Source organism: Haplochromis burtoni, unplaced genomic scaffold, assembly GCF_018398535.1.
Source record: "Haplochromis burtoni strain Fernald_Lab_line unplaced genomic scaffold, NCSU_Asbu1 Contig_20, whole genome shotgun sequence".
NCBI lineage: Eukaryota > Metazoa > Chordata > Actinopteri > Cichliformes > Cichlidae > Haplochromis > Haplochromis burtoni.
This window is the reverse complement of record NW_024582381.1, coordinates 2,940,085-2,961,701: the sequence shown is the minus strand read 5'-3', so window position 1 is coordinate 2,961,701 and position 21,617 is coordinate 2,940,085. Positions and strand designations below refer to the sequence as shown.

Genomic DNA, 21,617 nt, shown 5'->3' with positions numbered 1-21,617 from the left:
TCTCTCTCTCTCTCTCTCTCTCTCTCTCTCTCTCTCTCTCTCTATGGAGTTTAAAATTCACACTTCATGTAGCAATTCATATATTGCTACACTATCAGTTTGAGATTAAATAGGGCAAGCAGGCAATTACACACAATCTGTTTGTGATAATACAACAGTTAACTGTGATAAATCTGTGAAACTTGCAAATTTCTTGCTATCTACGAGCACAGTAATTCACATTAACTAGTTACATTCAGATTCTAACCAGAACCTTTATATTATATATTGGAATATAACCAGTATATCTGGACACAAATCTATAAACATTCAAACCTACGGTCAATTTAAAATTCACCAGCTAACATAACTCCATACATGTCTTGACATGACAGTACCAAGAGAGAACTCACACAGATCTCAGATCATGCAAACTCTGCACAGAATGGCCCCAGGCTGGATCTGAACCCAGGGTTTGAACCTGGAACCTTGTTGCTAACTACTGCACTGCTGCCTGTCTGATCTATATCCTGCAAATCAAGTCAAACAACATTTTTTCAACACAGGGCATCTCACCATTGTGTACAAGGTATATTCTGGTGTCTGTGCCTTAGTACCAGCTGTGTCCATATTAGCCACTGAGGGATAACGGTCCGTGTTACAGACCTACAAAGTCTGTGGTAGGAAGTTGAATGATTGTGACAGCATGAGCTAAGTTTATTAGCCAGGTTTCCCTTGCCTTTGATTTTTGTGATGTTCTCATACTAAGACTAAGGACCTAGTTGGTTAGGGTTAGGAAAGGACTGGAGTTTGGCTTAAAATATGCCCTTCCACAAAGCTGGCTGTTCATACTGAAAAATGACAAGTTGGGAGTGACATCATCGCACATTGCTGCAATGGACGCCTTGTTCACAACTGATACACAGTAGACTGGCTCAGTAAACTCTTTATTTGTCGTAGTAAATAGCGAATTTTTGGACAGTTCATTGACCTGTAGTTGAGAAACTGAATTCTAGCTCCATGGGAAAAACGTGCAGCTGAAGATCTGGATCCCCATAAAATGATCTTTGAAAAGATCGTGCTGGAAGCAAGCTGTATTTTCTTTCAGAGTGAACTGAGGTTAGACAATACTCACCAGAGAAGCTTTGTGCAAAAACTGTTCTTTGCTCCTGGGGTGTAACAGGATGGCAGAGTTGGCAGAGCGTACTGTCATGAGGGTTTTCTCATGATGTTGGTCATGTGGGTGCGGAGGCCAGAACTGGAGGAGAAAATATAGAAAATGGGACAGAGGGCAGGGGAGGGAGTATGTCAGAAGAGGGTGGTGTACTGTGGGGTGGAGGGGACTGAAGATTGACTGAACTGCAAAAAGAGAGTGAAAGAGGGAGAGGCAGAAGGGAAGAATGTAGGGAATGAGTGAAGGGTAGAAAAGAAGAGGAAATAAGTAGAGAGGGAAGGAACGGACTGAGAAAAGGAATGAGAGGGTGGTATGGAGCTATGAGTGGCAAGAAGAGAAGCAATGTAGGGATGTTGAAGAAGGCACATGGAGGTAATAAGAGGTTGGAAATAGGATGGAGGTAGTCCAACATACTTTCAGGCAACTGGGACGTGTGCTCGTAACAGTTTCTACATAAAGGCACCCTTATTATATGTCAAAAAGAGCCAAAAGGGAACCCAGTAAAACAAACAAGGTAACCAAAGCTTATTTTCTCTTTGGTTATCTCCTCAAGGTTAGCTAGCGTTAAAGCAAGGCTAAAAAAGTGAAAGCAGAGAGGTCACCATCTGAAAACCTGACAGAAGGAGACTCTGGGGGAATGCACTGTACTCAGCTGAATTTCAAGAACCTGCTGAGGAAATGTAAAAGATTTTAGTGGTGTTTAAAAGAAGATAGCACAAATGGGGCCCTGTTGTAATCAGCCCTGTAGAGGAGAAGTAGTTGAGGTGGGGGGGTTGTGGAGGGCTCAAGAAGCTTTGAAACACGGGGTTTCGGGATCAGCCTTCAGCTGTAAAAAAAACCATGAAGGCCGAGCCTGTTTTATTCTGCCATAAAAAGGGCCTCCTGCCGCACGGTGCTGTGTACACAAACACCTTTTATGTAAAGTCACCAAACTAGATGTGATGTTATTAGGAATGCACAAAAAATTATATTGTTTCCACTTCAAAGCGGAGGGAAAATCTGCTCTGAGGAAATTAACTGCATGCTCATAAATGTGAGCTTTGAGTGAGAAGAACAGCAGCAGTGGCATTTATGCCTGTGAGCTGACTTTGTTTATGAGTTTGGCTGTTAAAAAAAGGAAAAAGGAAAAAAAGAAGAAAGAGATTTAGTTTGGGAATGCACCATGCTTTACTTCATACATTTTTGAGAGTGCTACCTGTGCCCACATGGCAGCATACGGTGACCTTCAGACCAGGCTTGAATGTTGTCACAGCCTCCTGAGTCATATTAAAACTTAAAGCAGGGAACATTACTATAAATTACTATAAATACTACATAATATAATGCAAACCTTACATTACCTTACCTTACAGTGGGGATGTTTCCATTGAAAGCATCTAAATTTAAAAATCAAATATACTACAAAAGTAGTATATAACATGTTTTTTTGTCTTTGCTTTTATTGACTAGTTAGGTTTAAGCACTAAAAATAACTTGGTTACGATTAAGAAAAGATTGTGACTTGGGTTTAAGCTTTAGTATCAAACCTGATCATTGATCATCTGACACCTTGTAGTTACAAGAGCAAAACAGCAGCTTTGACAATTCAACACGAACTGAGCTTTTGAGTATTAGTGATTCAAACTTTTTTTACTCTTGGATATGATGCCCAGTATATACCTACCTGCTGTTTAAACAGTGTTTGCAAAGCTTCCACAGCAGAACTAAAACTTTGATGTCATGCAAAATGAAAAACATGCATCTCTACTTTCAGTCACCTCCATAATGGCTGAAATGTATTAACACCTAAATGACAGATTAACGTGAAAATCCCCTCTGATCATTCTCATTAAGGGAAGTAAAAAATATCTACAGTTAAGCTACGCTAGCTTGAGGAGACTGCTGTTTATATTTGCAATAAATAAAATATATATATTGAATTGAATTGAATGATAGGGTAGAGTGCTAACTTACTGGATATCTTGGTTATCAAACAGCATGCATGGACAGAGGCCGATAACAGCTAAGTAATGCTAAGCAACTGAATACTAATACAACAAGTGAATCACTCGAAACTGCCAAAACTGCCAAACATCTTGTGTATGTGTAATGTTAGTACAATGCACCACAGCAGCCATATTAATGGTCAGATAATTACATCAAGGCAAAGCTGTGTTGAGGTGAAGCCTAGGAAACAGTTAGCAGCTACAGCTGCCTTTGTCAAAATCCACCTGTCAGTCAAAGAGGCCACCGCCATTAGTACTGGAGTCTCTGAGCTTTACGAGTATCCAAATAATTGAGTTGCATGTGTTGAAAATTAAAAAAACTTGTTTGGTACTTTTTTGTGGCAGTCTAAAAAGGTAGCCTAAGGGGAGTGACTCACTGCCACAATCTAAAGTGGACATCAGAGGAAATGCAATATGTGACACTTCCATGTTACACGATGGATTGAGGTTGCTGTTGAGAATAAATGTGGTGCAGCTCACAATAGTTTCTGTGGTTTTTGTCTTCCTCAATATGTACCCACTGGGCTCTCTTTATAAACCTAACCGCACCTCCCTGCTCTCTCTGACAGCTGGTTCTTCCATTTGCTTTCCACTGTGGCTATTTTAACGAGCATGTACACATTTCATAGAAACAGTACTTCTTAGATTCTACAGCATAGCCTTTGGTGTCTTTATGTTCTCATTTTGAACTGTTAGCCCATTAGACTTTTATACAGGAAGTATCCCAGCAATCATTTATTTGCTGTCTCAAAGGTCTGAGGGAATGTTTCCAAACATTTAAAATATTATTATTTTGAATCCATATCTCTTTTCTTGGGAAACTGGGATTTCTTCCTATTAATAAAGTTGAATCTTAAACACACAATCTTAAAAACAATATAATTGTCCCAATGTTATTGTTTTTGCAGATTGCTTCTAACAGGATAACATTTCCTCCTAAAAGCAAAGGTTGAGGGAAATGTTACACAAAAGCAATGTTTGCACAGCAGACCTGGGGATATACCTTTGTACAATGTCAGGAAGAGGACATTATGTGCCCTGCAGCCAGTCTAGTGGAGTGTTTCAGTGGTTTGAGATAATGTTATTGCTGGATTTGGGCAGGAACTTTAAAGCCATCCTGGGTACTTTGACCTCCACCTGGACTTGGACAGAGCACTTCTTGGATTAAATGGTTCATCCAAAATAAATTTTTCTTTGACGTTAGCTTGGCGTTAAATCTCAATTACCACTGAGGCATAAAAATAAACAGAAAAAATCCTCTGTATGTAAAAACTTGATCCAACACAGATGCTTTTCTCTTAGGAAAATGTCATCTATGGACAGTGGTTGTTATTCCTACTTTTCCATTACACTTTAACACAAAGAAATACTTCTGCAGTTTCAGTGATGAAAGAGTCTCTGATTTAAAGTCCTCCTGGCTACTTTTAAGCTTTAAGATCATTTAAAATTAAATGTTTCTTCGTGACCATAAATACTAATCTGCTTTAAAACTCAGTACAGGTACAGAGACTGATATCTAATATCTCTATGCAAGTTGGGCATTTAAAGATAAAATAAACAATTTTCAGTAACTAAAAGAAAGATTTCAAATGAAGTCACACAAATTTTGGCATCCACCTTTCTTTGATTTACCCACGAAGCTGGATGTTAATCAGTCTAACTCTAATTTGGCCGCCGATGACCTGGATTGACAATTGAGACAGCCTCAAGTGGACAATACAGCATCTACAGTTTTTTCCACCATCACACTGACATTCTTTAGCTCTCAATTTTGTCGCCACTTGGTGCACGTATACACCAAGTCAAGGATCAGAAAAGGAGATTAAGGACTTTTTGAGTTCTCTATCACTATCTGTGCTTAACCTCACCCTTGACTATCAAAACATGCAGTTTTTCTGCAAAAAATGAATCACATTAAAACATTTACATTTTCTTCCACAAAATACCTTTTGATTTGAAGTTTGAATCATGACTAAGACTGTTGCTAGGTAGAAGCATGTTCTATTTAGTGTGATTTTCTGTAGTCAAGCAGCAGCATTTGCCATTTTTGAATATTCCAGAGTGAGAGGCCCAAGGGCTGACATCTCTTTTTTTCATCATATGATTAAGCTCCCAGTGCTGTGTTTGGATGTCCCCTCTCTCTCTATTTTTTCACAAACTGCATATTTGTGTGTTTACTTCCAGAGGGCTCAAAGCGAGGAAACCCTTCCAGATAGATCTGCAAGGGCGTAACCAAAACTCAGGGGATAGCCGACAAGTGAGAACACGTCCTGTCAGAGAAAAGCAAGCTACCAGGTGATGTCCTCATGGACAAACACGTGACTCACATCCATGTACTGTAAAACTATACATGTCGATGTAATGAGCAACAGTGTAAATAAAGAAGCAATAAATTCTCTGTTTCCACGCAGATGTTTGCACTTGTTCTTCTGGAGTGTAAAGATGTTTGTATAACACTAAAGAGTAGATGAAATGCGCTTTAATTCAAATGCCATCACACTGTTTCTGGACCAGCTCTAATCCACTTTGTTGGTGTGATTGTTCAGCTAAGGTTCAGCTGAGATTTGTTGCTGTGATTGAATAAAGTGAAAGAAGATAAGCTGCCTTTTATATGGTGACAACAGTACTATTGTACCAGCTGGCCTGATGCAGTCCAATGACAACATCTACGTGTGTGATGTTATTCAGGACAGAGGCATACCAGGTGTTTTCTTTATAGCTCTGAGTGTAGCCTCATCCCAGGTGCTGTTCAAAGGCCTGCCACGAGCTGAATAGACAGCATAATGTGACAGTACAGGACTTTTCCCTGAGCTGAATTAAGTCCACATATACGAGAACAAATCAAAGCTAATAACAACCAAATCTGAAAGACTTCAGTGCAAATATTGTTTGTTTTTAATTTATATAAAACTGGTCCAATCCTGGGACTGGACATAAACTACTACAGTTTCACCAAAGCTGCTTTCATAGGTGTCCTTTGCCATGCTGCTGCATTCTGTTTTCCTCCACTTTTCCTTGAAAGACAGTGTATCTCAATTCACTTCATTTTCATTCAGTGTAATGATTGAATGATCAGTTGAATTGTGATTAAAATTAAATATATAAAATCAAATCAAATAAAAAGACATGTTTCTTTTTTAATAAACTTTGATGAAGTCACTTTAGCTCCTTGAATTGACTGTAGTTTTGACTTCGTGCCATATAAATTAACTTGATTTTGACTATTTTTTCAGTTTGTGATCTTAACCGAGATTATTGTGACCGAATAAATGGATGTTCATCTGTTTTGATAGCTTTTGAATATCAAGCGATTGCACTACAGTCCATATATTGTTCCTCCTCAACCATATATATTTGGACACTGACACAAGCTTTTTTTTTTTTACCTGTTTACTGAAACATATTTTGATTACAGTTATATAAAAAAGTAATGTGTAGAATCACCTTTTGTGGGTATCCACATTCAAATTGGATAAAGGATTTGGGAGTTTCAGGTCCTTAACATGTGCAGTCCTTTTTTTTGAAAGAGACTGAAAGTAATTGGACAAATGATTCAAGGGGGTATTTCATGGGTAGGTATGGGCAATTCCTTTGTTATGCCATTATCAATTAAGCAGATAAAAGGCCTGGAGTTGATGTGAGGTGTGGTGCTTTCATTTGGAAGATTTACGGTCAAAGGAGCTCTCAATCCAGGTGAAACAGGCCACCCTTAAGCTGCCAAAACAGAAAAACATAAAATAAATTGCTGCGATATTAAGAGTGGCAAAATCTACAGTTTGGTACATCCTGAGAAAGAAAGCGAGAAAGCACCGGTGAACTCGGCAACGCAAAAAGACCTGGAGGCGTGGAACAGCTCATGATCCAGATCATACCACATCATATGGAAAACACGGCGGAGGCAGTGTGATGGATTGCGTATGCATGCCTGCCAGTGGCACTGGAACACTAGTATTTATTGATAATGTGGCACAGAACAGAAGCAGCTGAATAAATCCTGAGGTGTTGGGAGACATAATGTCTGCAGTACTACCAGGTAGCACTGCAGTAAAGGCCTGGCACAGCATTCAAAAGGAACAAACCCAGCTTCTGGTGACGTTCAAGACTTCAGGCTGTCATTGAAAGCAAAGGGTTTCCAACCAAGTAATAGAAATGAACATTTTTTTCACTTTTTTGAGCCCCTGAAATGAATGGATTGTATGTGTGTTTAAAATGCTTTAGTTCCTCACATTTTTATGCAATCTTTTTGTTAGCAAACAAAATTAAAGCTGAAAGTCTGCACTTCAACTTCATTTAAAATTCATTGTGGTAATGTACCTTTGTACAATGTCAGGAAGAGGACATTATGTGCGCTACAATCAGTCCAGTAGGGTGTTTCAGTGGTTTGAGATAATGTTATTGCTGGATGGGGGCAGGAACACCCATCCCGGGTGCTTTGACCTCCACCTGGACTTGGACAGAGCACTTCTTGGATTAAATGTTTCATCCAAAATACATTTTTCTTTGACGTTAGCTTGGTCATGGTTAAATCTCAATTACCACTGAGGCATAAAAATGAACAAAAAAATCCTCTGTATGTATGTCATCTATAGACAGGGATTTTTATTCCTACTTTTCCATTACACTTTAACACAAAGAAAAATGCTTTAGTTCCTCACATTTTTATGCAACCTTTTTGTTCAGTGAACAAAATTAAAGTTGAAAGTCTGTATTTCAACTGCATCTGAGCTGTTTCATTTAAAATTCATTGTGGTGATGTACAGAACCAATGGGCTCTGTCCAAATATTTATGCACCCAACTGTATGTAGTGCTTTCCCAGCAGCATACAGCCACACCTGGCAGTTTTGGGTGGCAAATAGAATTTCCCTTGATTCCTTGAGATACTTCTGTGTGAGCTTGAAGGAAGACTTGATAAGGGTACTGTGGTGAACATGAAAGAAGAGCTACACAACGGGAATTTCTAAAAGTATTTTCTTTTCTGTGAATTCCCATTTCAAAGTTTCTTTGTAGTTCTATCCTCAATGCTTTTCCCATAGATCACATAACACATTCACTACAAAAGGTGGGAAAAGTTCTGTGATTTCTTAAAACGAAGTTCAAAAGTGTTTGTTTTTTATAACAAAACCAAAGATTGCGCTTCATCTTTTCCGACTTATTTGATTTCAAGTTAGCATGGTATAATTTGAAAACACCCGTATTTATGTTCAGTTTGTTATGAGCTATCATGTCACCGTCACCTGATTAGATAAACTGCCATATTTATAGAAGCATATTTTCCATCTGTATGCCATGTTTGACTGCACAGTTATTTTGATAAGAAGATTTGTTCCTTCTTGTCTCCTGTATGGTATTATAATTATGTTGTAATCCAGCAAAACAAACAAAAATACGTAAGTAAGATATGAGCAGATACTGTAGTTACAGGTCAGCTGCGTTCTGTTAACAGTTTGCAGACATTATCCTGTCAGAATTTGTGCGCTGCAAAAAGCAGGGATTTCGTGAACTGAGTATTAAATACAGAAATGCTTGCTTATGTCAAACTTGCTAAAAAGTTTCTCATTGCTGTTTTGTTTACATTATTAGTCTCATTTTTATTTGAAGAATTTCAGTCAAGATGTATTTTTCAGCATAGCACCGAAGCAGTGGCAGTGAAGTGTTACAACCAGTAAGTACGAATGATCTTCAGCCTCTGACAGTAGACTCATCTCTGTGCTTGTCCTGTTAGACCTCAGTGCAGCATTTAATATCGCTGACTGCACTCTCGCCACAGAGATTAAAACACAGTGGATATTAAAGGAAATGTGGTACAGTGGTTTGGATCATATCTATCTGATAGACTCCAATTTCTTCGCTTGCAAAGTTAGTTGTGGAATTCTACAGGGTTCTGTGCCAGGACCAACATATTTTTTAGCTTTAATTACCTTGGCAGCCAGTAACACCACGAGGACTCTTGGAGTTATTTTTGACCAGGGTATGTCCCTCAATGTGCATATTAAACAAATATGTAGGTCGGCTTTCTTTCATCTGTGTAATATCTCTAAAAGCATAATTTTTCAGAGTGATGCTGAAGTGTCAGTTCATGCATTTATTACTTCTAGGCTTGACTATTGCAATCCATTATTATGAGATCACTCTAACATCTACACAAAAAGCCTTCAGTTGATCCATAATACTGCAGTGGGAGTACTAAGTGGAACTGGAATGAGAGAACATATTTCTTGCATATTAGCGTCTCCTCATTGACTCCCTTTTACAGCCACAATTGAATTTAAAATCCTTCTCCTCACATACAAAGTCTTGGATAATCAGGCTCCATCATATCTTAAATACCTCATACCACCTTATTATCCTAATAGAGTTTCTGAAAATAAAATGGATGGGAGAGCCTTCAGCTATCAAGCCCCTCTTCTATGGAACCAGCTCCCTGTTTGGATTCAGGAGACCAACACGCGCTCGACTTTTAAGATTAGGCTTACAACTTTCCTTTTGATAAAGCTTTCCTTAGGGCTGGATCAGGTTAGCCTGAACCGGATTTCTGGGGTTTTGTCTCCAATACACTAAAATCTTAATCTTACAATGCAAAGAGCCTGGAGGCAACTGCTGTGAATGGGCACTTGAATTAAATTGACTAGAAATGAAGGTGAATGACTGCTAACCAGGAATATTTGAATGGTTAGTACAGCTGCAAAGAAGCACACTGCTGGCTCCAATCTTCCATTACAACGAGCAGGAAGCAGGAATAGTGCTTGTACTTAAGCCTGATATACTGTGCGTGTATATATCATAAAGCATATTAGTGTTAACAAAGGGGACAGACACGCTGCTCTGTCAGTTTAGTGTTGAAGTGGTTCTGTCTGATGTACTGCCCTCAGATCAGCATTGTCATTCCACTGTGGTCTGCTATAATTAGAGCTGCAGTGAAACTCTGACACTGGAAATATATTAATTCTGGATACAACTACTCGATACAGTTATTTCATGTTCTCATTTTATTCTTCCAGTTTCTTCTGTCTTGGCTTTTTCATCACTCTTTTTACACTGTAAATGGAAACAAAGCCCTTGTGATTTTACTTGCTAATATTGAGGTATTCCTTATGATACTGTCATTTTTATCAGCATACTGAGGATTGTAGTTGTGAGACTTGTTTCATTTACTAATTGTGAATGCATTTCAGGTGTGGAACACTGCTGTGGCAAGTGAAAAAGACTGTTTACCTTAAAGTCCTTTAATACATTTTGAGATCATCCATTCGCTTCCGCTTATCCTTTTCAGGGTCGCGGGGGGCGCTGGAGCCTATCCCAGCTGTCATAGGGCGAGAGGCGGGGTACACCCTGGACAGGTCGCCAGTCTGTCGCAGGGCCAACACACAGGGACAGACAACCATTTGCACTCACTTTCACTCGCACATTCACACCTAGTGGCAATTTGGATTATCCAATTAACCTATCCCCACAAGTTGTATGTCTTTGGAGAGTGGGAGGAAGCCGGAGTACCCGGAGGGAACCCACGCAAACACGAGGAGAAGACCCCGGCCTGATGGTGGAATTTAACTCAGGACCTTCTTGCTGTGCGGCAACAGTGCTAACCACCGTGCCACCGTGCTGCCCCATTTTGAGATCATTATTTATTAATTAAAATATTAAAACAGTTTACAGTGACTGTGTGGCCAAGAACAATGTCAATGTTTAGCCAATAACAGGCTGCTGTGATTTATTGACTCCCGTTCAGTTCTTATGTCCAGAGTTGTAGTACATTTGTTATTAAAACCAGTGTTACTGTGACTGTGTGGTGTATGGGACACACCAAGAAGAATATGTCTAAAAAAACAAAACAAAACAAAAAACTAGGCCCCTTATTGTGATATTTTTGGAGTCTATTTATTATGTTTGCTAAACTAATGTTGTATAAAGTGCTTTAACTTTGAAATAAGGTAGAGCTCCCATACTGTAATGTGAAGTTGATTTCACTCACCGTCTTTAAATACTGCACACAACTATAGAAAACGCCATCATTTTTCACGTTGAGGAGGAGCAATACACATACAAGTATATATGTTTTAATTTAAAAACACACAATTTGGCATTTAAGCAGACTAAAATTTAAAATCGAATTCTCTCAAACTTACACAGAAATTCCTACAGAAATTCATCACTGGTTTGGCAACCTGTCCAGGGTGTACCCTGCTTATTGATTTATCCTAACTGGGAGAGGCTGCAGCTGTAATCCTGAACAGGAGAAGTTTAGTATATGGATGGATGGACAAACAGACTCGGACCATCTTCAGAATGCCTTTGATGGTTGTTTGAAATGTGATTGCACTCAAAATTCCCCAAATCCTTCTTAATCAAGACATCCAAAGCTATCTGGTCCTCTGTAATACAGCAAGTGCCCCCTAAACCTTAATAACTGGTTGTGCCACACTTGGCAGCAAGAACTGCAATCACATGTCTGTTATAACTGGCAATGATCGTTCTCCTGCTTCATAACCCAATTCTTCTTCAGGATTTTCTGGTGGAGAGAAGAATTCATGGTTGGATCAATTATAATAAGTCATCCAGGTCCTAAAGTGACTGTTGACATAATGATCTTTTTATGAAATGCTGTTAGTTTTCGCACCAGATATAATGGAACTCAAATCCTCCAAAAAGATGAACTTTTATCTCTTTGGTCCACAGAATATTTTCTCAAAAATCTTAGGGATGATCAAAATATTTTTTTGGCAAATGTGAGACGAGTCTTTTGTGTTATTTTTTTGTCAGCATTGCTTTTCATTCAGAAGTTTTTCTGGGTTAGGTTTAGGTGGAAACGACTTTTTCCACATATAGGGCTAGGTAGATTTGAAGATGTTTCCCTTTAATGAACAAAATAATCATTTGAAAATGCATTTTGTGTCTTCTTGGATTATTTTTGACCAGTATTATTAGTTTTATCTGAAACATTTAAGTGTGAAAAATATGCACTAATAAACTAATAAATCAGGAAGGGGAAAAATTTTTACGACACTGTCCAAAGTCTGTTTTAGGAGGCTGAGGAGTGACATAAATTCCAGGTCTGTCAACCAGGAGACTCTGGTTCATACTACATTGGGACCACTGTGTTTTGCACTTTTTCACTTCCATTTTCACTGGTTGGGTTTATGGACAAAAAACTGCAGCAACCCAGAATATTACAATGAGTGAATGACAGACCCACTTCACAAAACCATAACCCAGTGAAGACAACATGCTGCATACATGCTGCTACGCATGTGACAATTAAAGAACCTTGAACCTTGACAAAATGCCACTAATTGATGTCCCATGTATGAGAACAGGCTGCACATGAAAGGATGACATCATATTGCACTGAACATAATACTTGCTGCCACTAGAATATGGCTATGGAGGACAACATGGAGGATGACAGTATGTTGACAGATGACAAACCAAAATATATTTCTGCTTCACGACAGTGCACGTTTGGTGGATTTTCACTTCTCATTTTTCTGCAGTAGAAACCAGCATAGCTACATAGTTACTGATGCCTCCATTGTTAAAATACATGCAAATTAGCTAGACACAAATCAAGGACACTTGCAAATGTCAGTGAGGGCAGCCCGTCCTAAGGATCTGATTTGGGTGCAGATGGAACAAAGCCTTCAACCGGAGATATACTTTTTAACCACTGTTTGCATAAACATTCATCTGTGTCATAAATATAGCTAACCTCCATACCACTTGTGTTTTTGTATTCCAGTAGAGACGTTTCTGAGTTAGGCACCACGTTTGGACCTAATCTGAGATATCAGACCCATATGTGCTCAATTTTAATTCATAGTTCTGAATCACCAGCTACCACAGGAGTCTGATGACTGAACACTGCACATAACTATTCCCACTCCTTTTTCCATCCTGTAGTGTTGTGCATGGACCTAATCTTTTAGGATTTGCTTCCATGTAATTTTGGAGGTTTTTGTGTCAATTCCTAAAATAGTACTGAGCTCTTGCCAGATATTTTTTTTAGAACTATATTTATAACTTGGCAAACTTTTTGCTATCCTGTCTGGTATTGTGCCTATGGACTCCATCACATTGCATTAATTTATAAAGTCACAGATTGACTCTGAGAACAGTAGTGTTGTGGAGGTTGGCATTGCCTGGATTTGCATGTGTTGAGTGTAAAGGGTGGTCTGTCTTTATGTGCTAATCCTCAGATAGAGTGGGGATCTGTCCATGATTTATCTCACCCTTTAGCAGGTGGGATAGGCACCAGGCCGTAGGCAACCGTGAATTGGACAAGTGTAAGAAAATGGATCAACGGGTAGCTAACACTTTAAAAGGATACAGGATAAGAGAGGCAGCTATCTCAAACACAGAATTAAAAGCAAGCATACCTCTGATGTTAATGTTGTTACTGAAAGGCTATTTTAAATGAAGGTTGGTAGGTAGAGATTAAAATGGCTTTAAACAAGGGGATTAAAAACTAACACTGACATTAAAATATAAAAAAAACTGTAAGAAATTGCACATATACACAATGCATATATACTCACCTGAAGTATTGATAGGTATTTTTGATCTAAGTTGGAAGAATTTAATGTGTGTATTCCTTAGTTCAATGGGATGCCAATCGTTTTTCTGCTGTAATGACTGGTTTTAGATTGTGAGACCTTCTTGGGCTTCCTCCAAACATGCTTTTTATTAATCCCTGAGAGAAAAATCTTGCCAGATTCCACTTAGCTCACTCCCATGTCTGCAAACAATTAAACTATCAAACAGAACCATTCCAAGAGGAAGTTAGCCTATTATTCTGAATTACAGTTTAAGAGATTGTATTTCCTTGTCTTGTTTCCTTGACACAGTGTCTCATGTGTCCCTGATCAGCACATCACTTGTGGTTAATCAAGCTCACATTCTACTTTGACGTGCTCTTCCTTTTCTAATGGGTAACATCGAGCTTTCAAAATATTCTGTCTGGCCACTTTCCAGAGAGCCAAATGAGTCTACTGTGCAGTTCAAAATGTTGTCAATAAAATCATTTTTAGAGAGTTTTATGTCTTATGTTGAGCTGCAAAATCTTTTGAAATCTGGGTTATAAGATCATATACAGTTTTGATCAAACTGCTTGCTGGGAAACGTTTTTGTTCTTGCACTGTATAACGAGAAATGTTTACCAGAAAGCAGCAGGATATCCCCAAAGCATCAGGAAGGACATCCGCAAAACTAATCAACCCTAAACCGCAGAGACCCCTAAGTGGCTGGATTCACATATCCTTATGGGTTCACCTCAGTCAGATCCTGTATCTAGCAGGGGTAAAGTCCACTAATCAGGCTTTAAGTCATCTTTATTGACCATGAATTAATTCCAAGGCCCCCCACACATAACTTGACCGAGATGGGTGTTTAATGGCTTAATGATGGAGCAATTAATCCATCTAAGAGCTTTCTTTCTCCATTTTTGACAGACCCCTCTAATGTTCGCTGTTTTGACTTTAGAATTTTAGTATTTTTACCTACATGAAAGATGTCACTTCAAGGATGTGTTTTTAAGACATGTCCACCACTGTGATCTAAACTATAATAATTACAGTAGTTAAATTGATTGACATGAAACCTTTAAATACTTTGGTAATCTTGTATTACTGTTTGTATTTATCCTGTAAAATACCCCAAAATCTACTGGACTGACTGGCATTTGATGTACATATTACTCTGGTACCAGTGTGAGGTGATTGACAGATTTGAGTAAAATATTAGCTTTTAGACTGTCTATTTGGAAATTGGAACACAGATCATGATGAATGTACTTTTTAAGGTCAAAATTTCAGTTTTCCCAATGCTGACACACTCAAATAACCACTGGATGTTAATCCATAGACCTCCATATTTAAAATGTCTCATCTGAGCATTAAATTATAAATAAGTTTTGGTCTCTGCACTTAATTCCCTATACAGAGTAGTTTTCTTGTAAATGTATTTTGGGGAAATATTTTATTAAAGTCTAAGATTAATATTTTTGGGGGTGTGGCCTCTTTGACTGTCAGGTAGATGATTACATTTGTAGCTGCTACCTGTCAGCTTCACTTCAGAGTTCCTGAACTGGACCTCTGGACTAGCTATGGAGTTAATTGTACTCATAAACCAGTCAAGAAGTCTGAGCTCCAGTTTTGGTGAGTGAAATACTAGGATTTTATTTGGATGTTACTAAGCACAAATTAGCAGATATTTATGTCTTTGCGAAACACCCATACAGTCTACTGATGTAGCTTGAAAACTAAGCTAGCTAGCATTACCCGGCTAGCTTTGCTTATGGGGCCAGAAGTGTAGCACACCACATATAGCAGAGTGTGGTGTGCTAAGGCAAGACAGTAGTAATGGTCAAGTTAAGGCTACAAAATGCAAAACAGTAAATTAATCTGCTTTAAATTTCCACAGGAATCCATCAATTACTTGATAAATGTCTGTACAAAGTTCATCTCTAATCCAACCAAGCTTTCCTGAGTTTTTCTGATGACCAATGTTTTAAAGATCTGCTTTAAAATGCCTTAAATATGATAAGGTCAGAAGAGGAAAGCCAACATGACAGATGTGTTTCTGTCTCATTAATCATTAAAGTACCCCAGTGTGTTAGCTATGTCTACTTCTACATTAACACACTGTGTCAACAACAATGCCACAATCTGTTCCTGAAATAGACATTTTCCCAGAATCAATTCACTCAGTATCTCAGATTGGGGAATGGAGTGGTGGGAGGGAGGATGCCAGGGAGGGAGAGATGGGATCAGAGCTGGATTAGAGTGAAGCTGTAATTTACTGACTGAGAGCTGGGAAAGAGCTTCACATTATCACCACCTTTTTTTTTTTCTTTGGTGATTTGAATTCTTAGAAGTGTTTTGCTTTAATGTTGAGCTATAGCATGATGGTACATGCTATAGCTTGGCAATCTTGTTCAGCTCAGTGTCTAATATTAGTGTCAGGAAAAAAACAGACCATATGGCACAATCTTGAAGATATTTCACATTTTCATCTTGAATTCAACCTTGCTCTATAAGTCATGTTTTGTTACTGGGCGTTACGTGACTCGAAAATCCTTTTTTCCCCTCAAGGCTTACAGTTTGTTAAGTCTTCAGTTAAGCATTTGTAGCAAATACCATTAATGATTTGTTTTGACATAGGCTAGAAGCTGCAGGTTGCAGAAAGAAGTAATATTTAGAGTCACATGGAAGCCAGTTTACTGGGAGTCTGGGAGTTTAAGGAGATTATGATTATATTTAAACTTGTAACAGCCATCCGGCCTATTTGTAGCCACAGGAAGTACAGTCCTGTTGCTGCTATCTCGATGCAGATGCGAGCAGCTGTGCATCTTTCCTGCCGGAGATAGAGTGAAAGCACCTGGCAGCTTAAAGCTCTGGAGTTCAATCCTGATAAACAAACAAGTAAGCAAAAGGGGGCAAATCACAGTTAAGCCCAGTAAAGACGGATGCGTTTGGAATAACCCCAGGCGGCAAGTGAACCAAAGAGATCCTGACCCAACACTAGGGTCTCTGGGTTTACCAAAGTCCAAGGTCTTGGCTTATATGGGTATCCACCCAGATGCTCCAAATGTTGCTGCTGCTATTCTGGCCAGGATTTGAAAGTAGGAAAGAAACTTCACCTCAAAAATAATCAAATATTTGCAGTGAAGTATTTTATTGTTCTTCCATTTTTTTTGTTCCATCCCATTTGATCTAGCTCTTACTTGACTCCGCTTCCAGCATGTTGTAGGGTTTAAGGAAAACCTCAGTAATGCAGTGCCTTTGTCTGGTCTTATGCTGCCTTGTCCTTCTTTTGAAATCTTTTTTTTTTTATTCTTAAGGCTCCCCCCCTCCTCACAGAGAAATCCACAGGGGTTTTTAACCATCCCACCTGCAGAGAGAATAATATCCTAAATCCATATTAGTGCTCTTTCCCAAAAGCTTTGGTCAACAGATGGTTTACCCAAATCCCCTGGACCTCCCATCCAAAGCCCCCCAGCCCCATTTGACTCTGAGCTTGGACATGTGTTGACAGGGTCCCTATTATATTATAATAATGACTCCGGGAGTCCCTGTCATATGCTATTTATGGCTTTATTTGTTTCTAAAGCCCTCTACAGTACATATCTAAAATAAATTCTCCATACTTCATGTAAATAATAATTATACATAAACACACAATCGGAATGCAGCAGTCTGAAAAAACAAAACTGAGGAAGTGTGACTATTCATGATGCCATAAAAAGAAGCCTTTTCATCAGGTATGCTGCTGAATTTCCTGCAATCAACATGTTTTGATTCACACTTCACTGCTGATTTTTCTCAGCTGGCTATGAGATAAGCAGTGAGGATTGCTGTGCCAGAACCAATTAGGGCTAACCCGGCGCTGTTCAGGAAGTGTCCCTGCTGCTGGCTTTTGCCGTGCTCGGTCATTAAGCCCAACAGGAGTGGCTGGTTAATTGTAATCCTTCTGTGCTGGAACAACAGCCACACTGCCGTGAACCCAGTTGAGTCCCCCCTCCCATCAGAAAACAAGTTAGTTCAAGCTGCTTGTCATGTGTCAAATGGCTTTGCCGCTTGTTGTCCCAGGAAACAGCGGCGACCAATCAGGAGTCATCTCTTAGAAAGAATGACTGATAATATTAATCCTACATAAAAGAGAGATTTCAGAAATGTCAGCTGATTTTTTTTTTGTCCATTTTGCCAACATTTGCAGGGGTTTCCCTCTAACAGCGATTAATGGTTAAATATCATACAGGAAATAAGACAAATTCTCTAAAAAAAACTTATCAAAATGTAAAGTTACTACAGGGAAAAGGAGAGAAATCAGAGAAGTCAGTGAACCAATGAAATTGAATTTTGTTTTAATTACATCATACAATCCCAACAACAGTCACCTCAAGGTGCGTTACTGTATTTTAAAAGGTAAAGACCCTACAATAATACATCGATAAGGAACTTTTCAAAGACCCATCTGAGACGCATGGTAAAGAGGAGCGGCATCCATAGTCTAAACACTACACAACAAATAAAGAAAAGATGGGAGAGATGGCAGATACCAGTTATCCAGTTCAGTGGAGAAGCACAAAAGCATGGACAATGTTTTTGTGGGAAAACATTGCTCAGTTCTCTATTACCCCTCACATGAAAGCATGCCATGATAATGGTAAACCTTTATGCTGGAGGAGCATTGCTCTCAATCTGCCATCTTACTCTCTGGGTATGTGAACACTTTCAGAATAAATAATATATAATGGATCCTTTATTTCTCCAGCTAAAAGTCTCACTGAAATAAAAACAAACAAACCCTGCTTTTCAAGAGTGATCTGGGCATGAAGGCAACATTACTGGAGAGAGCTTCATCAGGCTCTGCCTATGGTCCTCAACACAAGCATACCAATACAAGGCCTTTTTTTGGAATAGAAAAGTAGAAAAAGTAGAAAAAGGTTGTCACTGAAAGATGGCTAACTAACTAAACAGATGTGCCAAAGGACACCTGGGGGGAGAGGCTGATTTCTCTTTAAATATGACCTTAAACAACTTTCTCAAGGTTAGAGGTAGGATTAGTGTTGAGTTTTGTGCTAAATAAGCACATATAGGAAAATGTGAAGATGTTACATTTTAAATTAAGTCATGCATTTATTTTAGCAGCACAGATTTATTGTCAGATGTTTTTCTTCCTTTTTCTTCCTTCTCAAAGTGTTGAGAAAAAATGAGTATTCCAGATCTGAATGAGTTAAAATAAGTGATTGAAGGTGATCTACTAATTAATTATTTAGTTGTTTTTTTTCATTACATGTGTCATCATCTCCTTATTGTGAACTCCTTGTTTCTAAAATATCCAAATATGCACGGCCAAATTAGTACAGATTAACTTTACCTAGTATATTTTCAAAATAAGAAAAGTTGCTTGTACCTTCTCTTATTTTTTTTCTCTCGTGCTTTGCACACCTGTGAACTGTAATACTGACATTTTTTTTCTTTAAAAGATTATGCAACACTGCCTTCAAGATGGCCATCTTTTCTCCTGCAGTGCTTACCTACAGTATCAAGTGCAGCTGAAAGGAATGTCGTCTTGGTTTACGGTCTTTCTGCCTTTCTGTGAGGTCCCATTTGTGCATCGTAGGGAGGAATGTGAAGAATGTCAAGTCTGCAGTACAGAAACCTTACAGGGAACACATGACTGAGAATGACTGACGCTCTGACTGAAATCAGTATAAAATATTGTTGGTGATTCTGAGCCTAGATGAAGGCCGTACATTCGACAGAAATGATTACATTTGGAAAACGACATCATCTCTTGTGTTACTTTCCCAAAGCAGTCCCATCCAGCTGATGTTTCCACGGACAGTGACTAAAGTTCCTTGAGTCACTTTTATTTTACTGCCTGCGTTGACTCTCATATTGTCAGATAGTTTAGAAATGTTAGGTATGTAGGATATTTTCACTCTAGCTATACTCATTCACTGCTCCCTATTTAATGAGTTAATTGGTAGAAATCCTCCTCTGAGCAGGCTATGGTTACAGTAAATCACCCAATTTACTTTCAATAAAATCACCCAATCAACTCCAGGAACTCTGTCGTTAGGAGTGTTCACGGCTTCCTCCAACTTTAGTGTCATGGTTGTGAATGTTGTCCTTGCATGTGTCTCTTCTATTCATTTTTTAAAAACAAAAGCCTTTTTAGCACCATTTCAAGCACATTTTTCTGAGTGGCTTTGAAGCGTGCCGCATTATGTGCTGTAATTTGTTCCTGGATAACTTGTATACATGTGCACTGCAATAATTGTATAAGAGCAATTGTATATCTACTGTACCACAAAGAGTGTCTGGTTACACTGCTGGTGTATTCTATACTATATCTCTATGAGCATGCACAATGCAGTGTGTATCCTATGTTATGGTGTGTGTGAACTTGATCCGTTTGATCTCTGACCAGAGATGTTAACACGGCATGGGAGTGTGACACTCCTAGTGTACCCGTCAGCATGGAGTGTCAGGTCACGTGGCCTGTGCGTCCAGAACTAGCACGCAATCCTGTGTCAGCTGCTGTCAAGGTGCTGCAGGTGCTTTCTGCACTGGCTTTCCCACACTGAAGGGCACTGGGGGGCATGGACACCTTAGCTGCCTATTCAACCAACACACTGCCTCGGACGGGCAAGTGGGGCTGGGCTCCTCCCCTCTCAATAGCACGGGGCCGCTCCTCTCTCCTTAGTCCAACAATGGCCACTGCTATCACTGCCCAGCAATACAAACCAGGGCGGGGACCCGCCAAGTGCTCATAAAAGACTCTGTCACTTTGACACAGGCAATCAGAGAGCTTGCCTTTATGGAAACCATGGAAAGAAAAATAGGGCTTTCTCTCAATCTCCCTCTCTTTCCTGCTCACTTTCCAATTCAGAATTCCTCCCTGTCCTTTTGTCTCGGGGTTCACCTGTGCCTGATGTGACATGTTGAGTATATCAGTCCGGTTGTGCATGCTCTCTGGCCTGTGTCTGACCTCTACCACAAAGCAGACGTTCAGGCAGGAAGATTCTGCCCTTATCCAGCTGTTTTCAGTGCATCATCACTTTCCCTTTCACACGCTGTCAAAATCATTTCATTCACAATTTCAGCATTGCTGTGATTGTCCACTGATCTTTGACCCTGTTCTTGGACCTGGTTCTTTAAATATCAACATGAATTTTTCTCTCTGTCTTTCAGACCCTCACATTGTCCCTCTGGATGTCCACAGCGTGTTGAAGTTTCTATCACATATCCACTAGCTCTGCTCCAACACGGGGAATGACTCCGGGAGTCCTGTCCTCCCTGTTATTTTCATTTGGGTGATTGCTGAGCATGTAGATTAATCACATGAAGCACTGAACACTTCTCCTTCACCCCTTCTTCTTATTCCCTGTGTGTTAATCTGCCACTTTTACATGCCATTAAATTTTGTCTTCTCTCTGTTATAGTTCTTTTGTTTTAGTCTCCCTATACTCTCCTTTTTTCTCTTCTCTTTTACCTCACCGCACATTCAACCACAGCAGACTGCTGCCCCTCCTTGTGCCTGCTTCTTTTGGAGATTTCTTCTTGTTAAAAGGGAGTTTTTTTTCCACACCACTGCAAATGCTTCTCATAGGTTTGATAAAGTGTCTGAAGACGTTGTGAATTGTCTCTATATAAAAAAATTGTATGTAATCTGTGATCAACACTTTGTTCTTTCTTATTGCTTCAGTAAAATTTTGATAGAAACATTTTGCTAGAAAAATAATGTTTAAAATGTTTTAGTATTTTTTCCCTGCAAGTTATATTTTTGCTCTGCATGCTCACCTCTTTACAGCTTCATTAATGGCTCACTCTCTAGTGTTGACCATAAATAACATGGACGTAGCCACAGTGAGGTCACCCATTGGTTATGAAGCCTTGAGCTGAGCATTTTCACTGTCACCTTCTTGGTGTTTTTTAAGCTGGATGTGACGTGACAGTGGTTACTGTCAAACTGTGAA

At 39.2% G+C, this 21,617-nt stretch overlaps 1 long non-coding RNA gene across 1 annotated transcript in view; it reads left to right on the top strand.

Moving 5' to 3' along the window:
- LOC121814121 overlaps nt 1-21,325 on the top strand; it is a 44,155-nt gene extending 22,830 nt beyond the window's left edge. Inside the window, exons 2-3 of the long non-coding RNA XR_006054102.1 lie at nt 5,323-5,433; nt 20,833-21,325. This is a non-coding gene — a long non-coding RNA (uncharacterized LOC121814121). The remainder of the gene's footprint in view (nt 1-5,322; nt 5,434-20,832) is intronic.
- Nucleotides 21,326-21,617: the final 292 nt, after the last annotated feature.